Raw genomic sequence first — 13,763 nt, 5'->3', positions numbered from 1 at the left:
CAGTAAATAGACCTGTTAATTGCAGCTGCCTTTGCAAAAGTGCCTGGAGAAGACATCATCAGTTCTCAGAGCAATCTTCCTTGTTCTTCCTGGTTCTTCCTTGGTTCAAATATATTAAATTCTGGGAAATTTCCTTAATCTATCAGAAATCTCCTATGTCTGAAAAAGCAACTCAGGAATCAGAGAACAAGGCATAGGAGGGAAAAATGAAAGCCCAGACCAGCAGGAAGACTCCTCTTTCCCCACGTGCAAAAGTACACACTCCAATTTTTCTCTTTTCCCATTTTTTAGAGGTTGGAACAATTGCCTCAGCTGGCGCTCTTGTGTTTATGCTTGCCGATACCTCACAAATACCAACACATCCCTAAAATTGGAGCAATTCCCTTCCAATTAGGGGAAATCTGAACACTGTGTATTGAATTAATTTAATAACACAATCATCTCCCATACAGGAGGAGGCACATGAAACAGAACAGGAGAAGGGAAATGGAGCTCTGGGCTGGATGTTGCTCTCCAGCCTAGCTTCCATACAGGAGTTGGAAAAAGCAGATGCTGGGATCCAGGGAATCATGCCTCTGATATCCTATCAGGGATGCTATCCCTGATGGCAGGAGGCTCAGATGAGCTTGAGCAGAGCCCAAATCCCTGAAGGGGGGGGTAGGGGACATTGCTGGCTCTGTGCTTGCTGAAGGCAGCCCTTGTTCTCCACTTCCTCTTCCTGCCATGCATTCCTAGGGCTCGCTGGGTGCACGAGCCCCATGCAAGCAACCTTTGCTTCCTAGAGTTGTTTTTGGGGGACATAGGAATGTTATGTTCAAGCCGTCCAAAAACAAACAGAGAGGACAACTCTGTGCAAAGATGCCCCACTGGCATAACTCACCCCCCTCCCTGAAATGTTTGAGTGGAAAGTTCACAGGTGCCACCAAGCCAATGCAAAGGAAAAAGTCTCCATCACCCCCCCACACCCATCACAGGGCCTCTAGAAAATCCCACTTTCTTGTAGGCATATCACAGAATCACAAAATGGTTTGGGTTGGAAGGGACCTTAATGCTCATGTTCCACCCCCCTGCTATGGGCAGGGACACCTTCCATTCTCCCAGGTTGCTCCAAGCCCTGTCCAACCTGGCCTTGGACACTTCCAGGGATGGGGCAGCCACAGCTTCTCCTAGTCAGTGCAGGCTGATAAAATCCAACACCTCAGAGCCCTGTTGACCAAGAGCCCTTGATGACTTGTGCAGGTAAAGAGCAGGGTGGGCAGGGCCTTGGTCTGTGCAATCCCTGCTGTGCCACCTTCCTGAAGGACTACACCCAAAACCCCACCCTGGAGCATCTTGGTTGCTCAGTGGTAATGCCATCCTGGAAAACATCCACCACACTTCCCAGACTCTTTGGTGTTCCACAAACCCCACCAGCACAGATGTTAAAGACAGCCACAAACCCTTGGCATCCTCCAGCACACTGCAATGTCCCACAGCCAGGATTTCAAACAGGGGTGGCAGAATTTAGTGCTGGGAATTAACATCTGGGACAGAACATCCAACACTCAAGACAGCATCTTCCTCTGTGAGGGTGTCTTCACAAAACTCAGAGCAGGGTTTTCTGACCCTTGGAAAATGATGGATGTGTTAAAAGCAGAGAAAAGCCAGAGAGGCCAGGAAAGAGGATGTTTTTCTGACATTTCAGGCTTTCTAGCCCATTTTCTCAAGGAGGGCTGCCTGTCCATCTGTGTAAGCAGGAGCTTTCTCCCCACTCATCTCCCGCTGATTTCATCTTGCCGTTAAGACCTAATCCGGAGATTTCCAGCACGGTGTTTTAGAGGCTGGGAAGCTCGGCAATGCAGCCAGCTCGGGATTATGACGACTGGCACAGTCTGGCCAGGTCAAGACAGGGTTGGAAGGAGGAAAAACCTTAAACCACATGGAAATGCATCAGCCACCAACGAGCTTCAGCTGCTGTGGGAGGGCAGTAGCACCATCTACACAAGTGACAACAAATGCCATTTGGGAACAAAGCTGCAATTCCAGCTGCTGCCATTTTCCATAGCTGTAGTCATTTTGGTTGACCTTTCCTCCTCTCCACTCTCCAGCTTTGGTGGAAACATTTTACCAAAAAAGATGCCGTGTGCCGTCCTAGTACATCAGCCAGGAGGATATTCCTGCCTCTCCCCTGCCCATAATCATTAAAAGCAGCACAGGAGATGAACGTCCTGCTCTGGCCCCCACAGCAGGCATCTCTGGAGGCTTCTTTCTCAGTCACCTGCTCCCATTTCCCTGCTCCCCTCCAGCTGAGATCACAGCCTTACAGAATCATTTAGGTTGGAAAAGATCTCTATGAACACCAAGCCCAACTGTTTCCCCAGCACTGTCAAAGTAAAAAACCCTGTCCCCAAGTGCCACATCAATGTGCCTTTTTAGCAGTTCCTGGGATGGGGACTCCACCACTGTCCTGGAGAGCCTGTGCCAGTGCCTGACCACCCTTTCCATGAAGAAATTTTTTCTAATGTCCAATCTAAACCTCCTGGGGCACACCCTGAGGCCATTTCCTCTTGTTCTGAATATCTGCACTGATACAATGATGCAGAGCTCTAGCGCAGTCACACTGCAGTGGGCACAGCCACATCCCAGCCAAACACCTGCCCTCCCCTCCAGGAAACTCCCAGCCGATTTCCTGGTTTTCTCCTTTATCTGGTGAACCCCACTTATGGGCTCAGGCATTAACCTCCACCAAAGCAAGCTCAGTCCAGGGAGAATGGCTCGTTTTGTTGTGATGGCAGAACCACTACTGCAATCTTTTGTATCAAGGTCACTGGATGAAACTGTAGCCTTTCCCTGCCAAGCTCCCCAGGATGATGGTTTGGAACATAATTTTCCCCACTGCAACAGGACAGCAGGATAAGAGTACGTATCTCTGTGCCCTGATACATTTGTGGGAGATAAAACCTTGAGGTTTGTGTTAATTGCAGGTTTAGAAGAAATTTAGGTACCTTAGAGATGCATCTGCAGAGATCTAGGATGCAGAATTCCCATTAGCTCACATGAGCTGCTGCAGTGTTGCAAGCAGAGGTCAGACACAGAGTGAGGGAAATGCAATGTAGTAGCAGCAGGATGTTAGATGTCCTTAGGAAAGCCAGAAAACCTTGTCTGGGCTGTTTTCAGGGCTTTTTGATTGTGAGACCTTGAGCAAAACCAGTGGCTTGAACCTGTTTAACCACTACCTCAACAATGTTATTAGAATTATTAAGAGTTATTCAAAGAATAATGGGTCCTCACTTAATTTGTTTAATTAAAGCTAATTTTGGAAAGTTGGGGTGAGCAGGGAGGGGATGGGAACATCGTGCTGTAATTCAGCCACTTCCAAATCACTCTTTTAGTTACTTCTGGAACAACTTGCCAATGAAAACAGTATTTTCAGTGAATGTCACACTGCGTAAGTGCATCAGAAACTTCCCCCTATGAGGTGATGAAAGCCAATGCTCATTGCAGCTGGGTCCACCATGACTCAGTGACCAGAAGCACCGGCACATGTCTGTAAGCCTTTGGCAAGACCCTGAGTGCCAAGGAAATAGCATTTCCTGGGATAAGGAACATCAACTCTTTCTCCTTTTGTCTGCCAGCAGATTAAAGGATATATAAAAGGAATTACATTATTTTCCTGAAATATCAGCTGTCCTTCCAAAATCAAGCCATTATTTTAGAGAGGCTGGGAGTATCCATGGGAGCTGCTGATGGTCCAGCGAGGATCAAGCATTGGCTGGGTCTTGGCTGATGCCAGGTGCCCCAGTGGGCTGAGGGAGGCAGAGCCAGCAGCACTGCACTGCCCACCCAGCCTGGACCCTGCTGCGGGGCTCGGCACTGCAGAGTGGGGCGGGCTCTGCTGCAGAAGCCGAGCCAGGGGAAAGAATCCCAAACGTCATCGCCTGGCACTGCAGAGACCAGGAAAGTGACTGCTTCGGTGACACGCTCTGCGTCCATGTCCCTGACTGCCAGTGGCACTTGGGAAGCACCACAAGCAGTGCTGCAGAGGGCAGCTGGACCAAGCCCACCGGAGAGCGGAGTAACTGTGGGGTGTGCAGGGAGCTGGGGTGGGTGAAACCACTGGAAAATGGCTGGGTAATGCTCTAAAACCCCCCAAAACATTGATCAGGGACACTCCTGTTAAAATGCCAGGTGACAACCCAGGTGGGAGAAGCTCTTGGCAACCAGAGCAAGAAGCCAAAATGAGTGCAGCAATGTGAAGAAAATAAGATAGAATTTTGCAACTTAACTGTGTGCAATTAAGTGCACAGGAACAGAAGAAATGCTCCCCATCCACCTGAAAGTGGCTGGGAGTGACAAGCTGACTTGCAAGACCAGGAGAATGAAACCAGGAATGGTGAACTGGCTCTTCAAAGGAGATCCAGGCAGCAGAGAGCAACTCCACAGCCCTGGGGCCAGCAAACACGGACCCACGGGCAAGGGCTGGAGGAACCAGGGTTCTGCAGCGCAGGAGGGCAGAGGGACATAGGGCCTTGAGCGAGGGGCTTAAGCTGCACTGAAGAAGAACCAGGAAAAGAGCTTCTCCACAGCCATGCCATGCCAGTTATCCTTCTTTAAAACTTCCAAACATTCATGTGTGGGCAAATAAAGCTCATGTCTGTTCAACAACCACATTTACAACCTTGACACCAAGCCAGATGCACCCAATTCAGGGTTATTTCCTCCCAGCCAAAGGCCAAGGAACAGAAGCCAGGAGGTGCCACCTTGCAGCAGGAGATGCCTCCACAGATGCCCCAGGGATGCTCTGCCAGGGTTGTGCATCAGCCCCAAAGGACCCATATCTTGCCCCAAAGGAGCCAGCGCAGTTGGAAACACACCCCAAGGGATGAGACAGTCAAATATGAGCCCCCTAAGTGCCAGATTTTAGATGTCATTTTTCAGGGGAACCCAAAGGACTCCCCAAAAAGGATGCTCACAGCCACAGACCCATGCTGGATGCTAGCAAAAGAGAGAGCACAGGGAGGTGTGTGGACCTCCAGAGACAAGCAGCTTGTTCCTCAGCATTCTGGAAATGAGAGGCACAGCACTGCAAAAAGCTCCAGGCACATTCCCAACATCCTTGCAGCTGGGGGACAGCTGAGAGGAGAATCCCTCCATGGACCTGAGAAAGCAGAAAGTGCCCACCTTCCAGGGCACCCTCCAAAACAGATAAGGATGCAACCAGGAGTATCTCTCCACAATGCCCAGCAGCAGCTATCTCACAACCCCCCTCATTCACCTCCTCCTCCAGAGCCTGCCGGCTGCCCTGGCTTTAATCCCACAGGCAGCATCATGCCAATAATTTCCTCCATTTTCAATCTACTTCCCTCCATTTTCAATCCACTGATCTGGGGGGAGTCCACAAATCCCTTCATCCTGAGAGTAAAGCAATCTACTGCTTCATCTCATCCCATCTCCATTTCTCTAATCCTGGAAACAGGAATGAGGTTTGGAGCACATGGGCTGCTCCAGAGCAGTCTGTCCAGGCACTGCTGGACAGAAACATGGGGGCTGGGGCTACTCTCATGAATGCCACCCAACTTCTCAAAGCACCTGGGGCAGTTCCAAGCCCCTCCTGATCCAGGGATGGGGGAATAGGTCTTCCCACTCCCCCCAGCTGCCATGCTGGAGACGTAAGGGACAGATTAGGTGCAGCACAGAAACATGTGGGGATCAATCAAGGGTGATGGGAGGAGTTACAAACACCCTGGTCCCATCAATCCCGGTTGAATCCAGTGCTCTTTATCCGCAATCCCAAACCTATGACTTTTCACCCTGGCCATGGATACTCTTTGGGAATGGTAGACTGATCAGTGGGAAATGGGACTATTGTTTCTGCCTTCCCTGGAGTAGCAACCCAGCACCCTGAGGGGCTCGGTCAGGATTCAGACTGACCCCATCCCTCCTTTGCCAAGCACCCACTGGTGCAGGGCTGGAGGAGGCGGGAGCAGGGATCCCACACCAACAGCCACCACAGGACGGTGTCCCACCTGACACTGTCCCCAGCCCAAAGGAAGGGGCTGCAGGGTCATGTGTTACAGGGCCGTGTGGTGGCTGTGCTGGGCTGCACTGTCCCCATCCTGCGCAGTGCTGGCTCTCCCCGCTCCAGCTGGTGAGGAGGAGGATGGGGGCCCTCGGCATCTGGGGGTGGATCGCCAGCGTGCTGCGCTCAGACCCTGACAGCAGGCTCCAAAACTGTCACTCCTGATCTGTTTTCACTTCAGCTAAACCTCAACCCCGATTACAATCAAGGAGAGCCGCCTCTCCTTTCCCCTTCTCCCTGTGGTAGGTCCTCTGTAACCTCGGGTCTCAATGCTGAGCCAAACCCCAGCCAGGCTCTGCTGGGAATTGGGGCTGTTGGTCACGACTGCTCCATCCCTAAACCTGGCCCTGGAAGTGAGGGCACAGGCACTGCAGTGGTTGTATCCCTGAAGGGCCGTGGGTCTGTCAAAATCCATGGGGGATGCGCCACTGATATCACCAATACCACAACCTGCCTCTGCCATGGGTGTTATCCAGCTCCAAGGTTGCATCCATGCAATGGAAGGGGTTTGGTGGCAGTAGGGTGCCCCCACTGCCTGCTGCCAGCTCACTTAGCAACCCCCAAATTAAATAAATAAATTAAACCAGATGTGTGTGTGTGCATGCGATCATAGCACCAGAATGGATGTGTTCAGCAGGAAGCTGGGAAAAAGCTCAGTGGATGGAGACAGCCCTCATCGACTGGGGAAGCTTTCAAATTCCCTTTCCAACTCAGCTGGCCATAAAGCAGCTGCAGAGAACCATCAGACTCCCGTCATAGGGGCTGTCACCCATCCTCATGCTGCAGGACTAGGGGGCTCAAGGAGAGAGGTGCCACCCTGTGGGTTTGGGGACCGTCCCCTGCTCTTCAAAGGCACACAAAGCCTGCAGGCAGGGCTCCCAGTGCTCCACTACCATCGGGACCAAGCTCATCCCAGTGTGCCAGGCATGTCCCGTCCCCACCACGGAGAGCCGTGCCACCAGCAAGGTGCCCTCTCCACCTGCTCCACAACAAACACCCATTTTCCAAGAGGGGGCCTGGAAAAAGCAACTGATCCCTTGGGAAAAGCAATCCTGGGACCACCAAAGCAGCATGGCTGGCTGGCACCTAGGGGAGTATCCCTCAAGGTGGGAAGTGAGCAGCTCCCCGTGCCCCCTGGTCCACCCCCAAAGGGAGCTGGCCACCACTGAGGGATTTGCTCCATCCACCAGCAATCCCAACAGCATTCCTCTTCCCGCATCCCGCGCTACATTCCCGCAGCTTCACCAATGCTATTTTGAAAGCATTGAAATAATGTTGGAGGCACTTATAAAGAGATTTGTCCCAGCAGCCTTTTGTCCCCACCTCAAAATGACCATTTTTCTTTGAAGGAATAAGCATCCTCTTAATTCAGCAAGATTAAAAGAACATTTCCTGCAGTTATTTCCCAAGAAGAAAAATTTGCTTTTGTGTCTGAGAACGCTCAAAATATTTATATAAACAAATCCCTAAAGGAAAGGGGGAAGTCTGAGATTAAGGGCTTTGGAAATATTACTGAGTTATTCTAGAATTCTGCATTAAGAGCAAAACCCCAGTTATTAGGAAAGAATGCCTGTTGTTTTTTTTTTAATTCAGGGTTGGGTTTCTGTATCAAAATGCAGCCAAGCATCTGTCCTTGCATCTGTCAAAACAAAGGTCAATCATTTTATGGAAACTTAAACACAATGTCCTTGAGCTACTGTTTATTTCTTGTTTATTTTTAAGCTGGACGTGACTTCCAATTAAGATTTTTTATGATGGTTCACATTCAAATCACATTATCCCAGAAATCTCAGATTATGAGAAAAACATATCTGAGGATATTTTTCCTTTATAGTATGGAGATGATAATTTGGGGTTGATTTCCACAGCTTTTAAGTACTCTACAACATTTGCCACTAATATTTCACTTTTCTACTTATAAAGTGATCATGAAACCAAGGAAAATACAACAGAAACATGACAGTATCAGGAAGAATTTTGACACCCTTTTTGAGGAAAATAGGTATCTGAGGGCAAACAGAAAACAAAGTGAGCATCATAATAAAAGGGATTCCTCTCTCTGAATCAAATTTCCCCAGCAAAAGGAAAGAAAATGAATGAAAATAGGATGGAATTAAATAATAAGAATATTTATAGCATTAAAAATTAATGGATGTGGAATGGAAATAGAAATATTTTTTAAAAATACTGGAACTAGAATGGAATTCAAAATAAAAATAAAAGAATATTAAAAGTTTGGAACTATACTGGAACTAAAAAGTAGAAATACCTAAAACTAAACAAAACAAAATAACAGAAGGTAAAAATCAAATTAATCAGGGTTGGGGGTTTTATTATGTAGCCACACTACGACATGATTAACATCCCTGTTATTTTAGTGTCCACTCCTTGAAGGCAATTCCATTTGTGCCATTCCTACCCAAGAGCACACACAGGTGACACTGTCCAAAGCCTATGCTGCAAATCATGGAATTTAGGAACAGCTGGATATTCTGGTTAAGGAAGAGATGGATGCCTCCCTACCCACGGTGGCACTGGCTGCTGGGCATGGGTAAAATGGAATTTAACTAAAATAACTAATTTAACTATTTAATAAATAATTTAACTAAAGTGCACGCTTCGAGAACAATGATTTTGCAAAACAAAGTTGCAGCAAGATTTGTCAAATTTAACTCACAAAAAATATTTGGAAATTTTTTTTTTTTTGCAAAAACAAAACCAAAAAGATATTTGGCAAAATAATTTCCAAAAAATATTTTGGGAATTTCTAGGAGAGACTTGGGGAGCAGCCGCTAACTTAAGGGAATCCCATTGCTTGCGTTCCAATGTCTCCCATAATCCCACCTCACACTGCCACAGATGTAAATTTCCTCCAGGAGAGATTCCCTTAAAACTGCTCCTAAGCATTCAAAGCTCTTCCAACCCACACCAGAGCCCAGGACCTGGCTCATTCCAGGACTCTTCCCTGACTTACACTGGTGGGAAAAGTTGCCCGCGGCAGGTGGTCTTCTACCAAGACAATCTATTAAATCTCCTTACCTTTCCCAAAGAACCGCTTTCGTGCTGCTTTGGCGGGAGGGGGATCCAGACAGATGGCCAGTCTTTTCACGTTTGGAAAGGATGAAAAATGCTACAGGGGGAAAAAAAAATCCCAGTGATTTTTTTCTTATTCCGCTGTTCAGCGCAGAAGGGCTCCCAACCTCATTGGCCCTGGGAGATCCACCACGTGGCACGGGATGAAGGGCACGTGACCTATTTTCTCCCAAATCCCTGGGTTTGCTGGAAAGGGGGATGCACCCACTGCTGATGCTCTTGTCATTTCATGGACTTTGATTTATTTATTTATTTTTATTATTTTTTTAAGGCCACTGAGCAAATCTGGATGCCCTGAGGTGATGAGGGCGAACCATCCAACACTTCCAACACGAAGGAGAAAGGATCTCAGCATCAGATGAGCTCTGGTGCGCTGCCTGTGTGAACGGGGAAATTTAGGCATGTTTTAGAGTGTGCCTGCCCACCCAGTGCAGGGCCAGAGCTTCCAGGAGGGACAGGCGGGCTGTGCTAAACCCTCCATCTCAGAGGTAGCAGCACAGTGGGAAGGAGCAGGCTGAAGCCCTGCCTGCACATCCCAGAGTTCAGCTGGCTCCCTGCAGGAAGCGGGTATGTTACAACTGCTCCATCACCCAAACCAGATGATCTCCTGCCCCGATGTTGCTCCTGACCCCTCCTCAGCTGTGCTCATCCTCTGCTGCCCTCCTGGCTGATGCACCCAACAACTGCTCCAAAAGATGACAATTTCCTCTGGAGGCTGCTGGAACAGCTTTCTGGGAAGCTGGACCAAGAGCAGGGAGGGAGCGTGGCACACTCTGAGTGGGCACTGCCCACTGCCACCAGCCCTTGGCCACACCAGGCCCAAAAGGTGTTTCAGTGTCCTGCCCCACAGATACTCACCCAGCCCAAAATGCAACACAATTCTGGGCATCCCAAAAAGATCCCCAAGACTCTGTGGAGCAAAGAAAGCCAAGCCACTGCTCTCAGTATCTGATTTTGACTGTTGCTGGGGGTGTACCCTGGTCCCAGCTCTGAGCCACCACATCCCAGCTGGCCATGGTACACAGGCCAAGCATCTCCTGTCCTTCCCTCAGTAGCCAGGGCAGGTACCAGCCCTTTGGTGTCCAGACATTCCATTTGGGGAAGGGAAAAGGAATTTTTGGAGCCCTCAGATATCCTCATGTTTTGTCCATCAGAGCTCAAGCCAGTTGGACCAGCCAGAAGAGGCATTTTTCTGGCAACTCAAGTCTCCACTGGGCTGTGCCAACCCTTGCCTGTGCCATCTTTCCATGCCACACCTGTTCACCTGAAAGCTACGGCCAAATCTACCTTGGGCATCTACCCCTAGTAGAGCCCTTCTGCAGAGCAGCTGTCCCCAGCCACCCCATCACCCAAGGGCTCAAGACCTTTTATCCAGGGGGGGCACCTAAGGCTCCTGGGAGGACCAGCTGAGCTTGGTGAAGCAGCCATGGCCACCTCCAGCCCTTCTTGGCATCACCACCATGTTCCAAATGCTGGTTCTTCCTTGCAGATGTTCCCCTTTCACGGCTCTGCACAGAGACGGGAAGCATCAGAAGCACAGCCCCTAATTCCAGATTCTTCCTGAGGCCAGACTGTCTTACCATGCTGTTCCCAAAACCACAAGTACAGCCATAAAAGGCCTCAAACAGTGTAGAAAAGTGCAGGGTTTCACCCAAATCCTCTCTGGCTTGGAGGGTCACGCTCCAGCCACATCATGGGGCACTCTATTCCAATAAATACACACTGAGGGAGAAACTTCTCACACTAAAATTTTCAAACGCAAACTATGGCCACAGCCCAAAGCACCCAGCTCGTCACTTGCCCTTCCCATGTTTTCTGATGGCCACAGAGAAGAAACATGAGCACCCTGGGATAGTGGAAGGTGTCCCTGCCCACGACAGGGTTTTGGAATGAGATGACCTTTAAGGTCCCTACCAACCCAAAGCATTCCATGATTCTGTGGTTCCAAAAACCCCCACCCCATCTTTCAGCCCCCTCCTCCTTCCCCAGCAAAGCTAAAGCTGGGTCCCCAGTAATCCTCCCAATAATTATATAATAGAGAGGCAGCGGATAAATCATTTCAGGCCACTGTGCCGACAGAAAGCAAGCTGGATTAAAAGATCAGAACAAGCAATACTTAGATTAAAATGGTTTGTTATTTTCAGCTGTGGGAAAAAATCTGTGGCTAAAGCACAGAAGACGCGAAACAAAGGTGCATCATCTTCTTTCCCCCCAAAACCTGACCTTTTTACGTATTAGCCAAGACAAGTTCTAAGTTTCCAACCTCAAATCAGGTTTTGCTTCCCAATAGTTAAAAAATGCACTTTGCCAGTTCATATGACATTTTAGCTAAAGATTAATAGATGCTTCAAGTTGTTTTTTGCCCACAGGAAGCCATCAGAGCCCTTAACTCAGGAGAACCAGTGCACGGCTTGGCAGACAACGTCACTGCCTACGAAAAATGTGGCTCCTGGCACGATGGGCACCAACCCCTTTCCCTTGTCCCATGCCTCCCCACACCCCCGAGCTGATGGCAGGCGCTTGCCAGGCTTACCGGCAGTGCAGAGGTGGCAGTGGCAACTGGGAGAAGCCCATCAGACAGTGGGATGTCTCTCTACAGGGACCTATATGTTGTCCCCCTAGCCCCCAGCAAGGTCAGCAGCCTGGGGTGCTATGCTCTGACTGATGGCTTTGGAAAGGCGTGAAGGGGAGGCAGGAATAAAAGGGGGAGAGAGGGAGGTGGTGCTGGGGGCTGAGCTCTTCCTCAGGGCACGGCGCTCATCAGCCCAGTTTGGATCGATGGGTGATTCACCTTCAAGTTCAGATTGAGCAGAAGGGTCAAACTGGGAAATGGTTTGGCACTGGCAGGCATGTCCCCATCACCACCCTGCAGCCTCATGTCACAGCTATTTGCCTTGCTGGAATGGACAATTCCCACCCGACAGCATCTCCAGAATCAGCATTCCCATCTGAGCACATTGCTAACCCCGTAGAGTCTCCATCTTCCAGCATGAGCAGTGACCACTCATCCCATCACCTGGATGGGAGATGGAGCAGCAGTTTTTTCAGTATAAAGTACCAGAATATCCTGAGTTGGAAAGGATCCACAAGGATCATCGAGGCCAGGTCTTGGCCCTGCACAGGACAATGCCCACAGTCCCACCTTGTGCTCTTCCAAGTGTCTCTCCCAGCTGTAGTTTTGCTATAAGAATATCACAGGTACCACATACACAGGATCAGCCTTGAGTTCCGATGATGGAATCCCATGGGGCAAGAGGTCCAGGACACAGCCTTGGGGAGGGCTTGGACAGACAAGCACCAGGCTCCTCTCCCTCCTGTGGATGTGGGAGAGGGGCTGGGACACAGACCTGGGAGATGGGATAGGATGGTGGACAGGGAGCATGAGAAGTCAGAAAAGTTATGTCAGAGGCCTTACCAGAGGGAGATGGGAGCTATGAGATGTTGTGATGTTCACCAAAATTTCACCTTATATTGTAGGAGAGTGTATTCACTAAAGCCAGAGAATAAAACACACTTGCTGGACAGGTGATGGCGGAAACTCAGACCAGACACAACCAGTACCCACCACATCACCAGAGGCCATGGGTAAACCTCCTCACAGTTTTCTTTGGCAAGTTCTATCCTTGCTGCAGCTTACTGGGTCACCTGCGGCTCCACTGGGAAACCTCCATCCCCCTATCCAAAACACACCCTTGTGCTGCAGGTGCAGGCTGTTTGCTCTGGCCAGTCTCTCCTGATGTTTTCCGGGCAGAAAACAGGGATAAGTGACACTCATAAAAGGAATGGGAGAAAAGAGAAATGGATTTGTCTGTCGGTACATTTCTGCTTTATGGAGCTGTCTTCTCCCTCGGAGACACACATCCTCCCCTCCACTAATGGAAATGTTGCCCTGCCTTCCATTCGTGCCAGTCAATGGCTGGGACAACACGATGGCCTAGGGCCACTCCAGATCTATTTTAGTCACAAAAGCAGAGCGGCTGATGAAAATCACTCAGTCTCTGCACTTCCCAGCTTAGCTCTTTTGCTGGTTTTAATGGAATGGCCAGCGTGGTGGAAAGCAGGCAGCGAGGGCAGAGACGGCAGGTTGAGAGACCTGCACAGATGCAGGAGAGAGGCCCCAGCACCCTCCCTGCGGGTGTTTTACAGCCTCAGGGACCTGCAAAGATCGCTCCTCCCAAGATTTGCCCAGAGAAGCTGTTGCTGCCCTGTCCCTGAAGTGTTCTGGGCCAGGTTGGATGGGGCCTGTGGAAGTGTCCCAATGGAACAAGATGAGCTTTAAGGCTCCTTCCAATCTGAGCCATTCTGGAATTGTATGACTTGGAAAGGACCTTACCTTACCCTACTGGATGGCCTCAAGCTCCAGACTGATTCCTGGGAAGGTCTGGCTGCACCAGAAAAGGGCATGCTGAGCATGGGGGGGAATCCAGCAGTCCACGGCACAAGCCTGCAGACAAGGACACAGCAGAGGTTAAAGCACGGCACAGAGGAAAGACCAAAGCTGCTTAATGTGAACTTGACAGAGAAGTAAAAGACTGGATTGAGGGTCAGGGGAGAATGATCAAGAGCATCACCTCCAGGTTGTGTTTAGTTAGGCAAGCAGATTTTTTTTTTT

At 49.6% G+C, this 13,763-nt stretch overlaps 1 protein-coding gene across 15 annotated transcripts in view; it reads right to left on the bottom strand.

Annotated features, from left to right (window-relative positions):
- PCBP3 (poly(rC) binding protein 3) overlaps window positions 1–13,558 on the bottom strand; it is a 43,232-nt gene extending 29,674 nt beyond the window's left edge. For 14 of the 15 annotated variants that reach the window (XM_054515365.1, XM_054515367.1, XM_036386548.2 and 11 more), the window contains exon 1: window positions 9,098–9,180. The gene's annotated coding sequence lies outside the window, so the exon portion shown is untranslated. Of the gene's footprint in view, window positions 1–9,097; window positions 9,181–13,484 lie in introns of those variants that run through there. The other variant, XM_054515366.1, reaches the window with a different exon arrangement.
- Between the last annotated feature and the right edge of the window lie 205 nt (window positions 13,559–13,763).

The sequence above is a fragment of the Molothrus ater genome, chromosome 7 (assembly GCF_012460135.2).
Source record: "Molothrus ater isolate BHLD 08-10-18 breed brown headed cowbird chromosome 7, BPBGC_Mater_1.1, whole genome shotgun sequence".
Taxonomy (NCBI): Eukaryota; Metazoa; Chordata; class Aves; order Passeriformes; family Icteridae; genus Molothrus; species Molothrus ater.
Note: the sequence above shows the minus strand (reverse complement) of the source record. Positions and strands in the feature narration are given on the sequence as shown.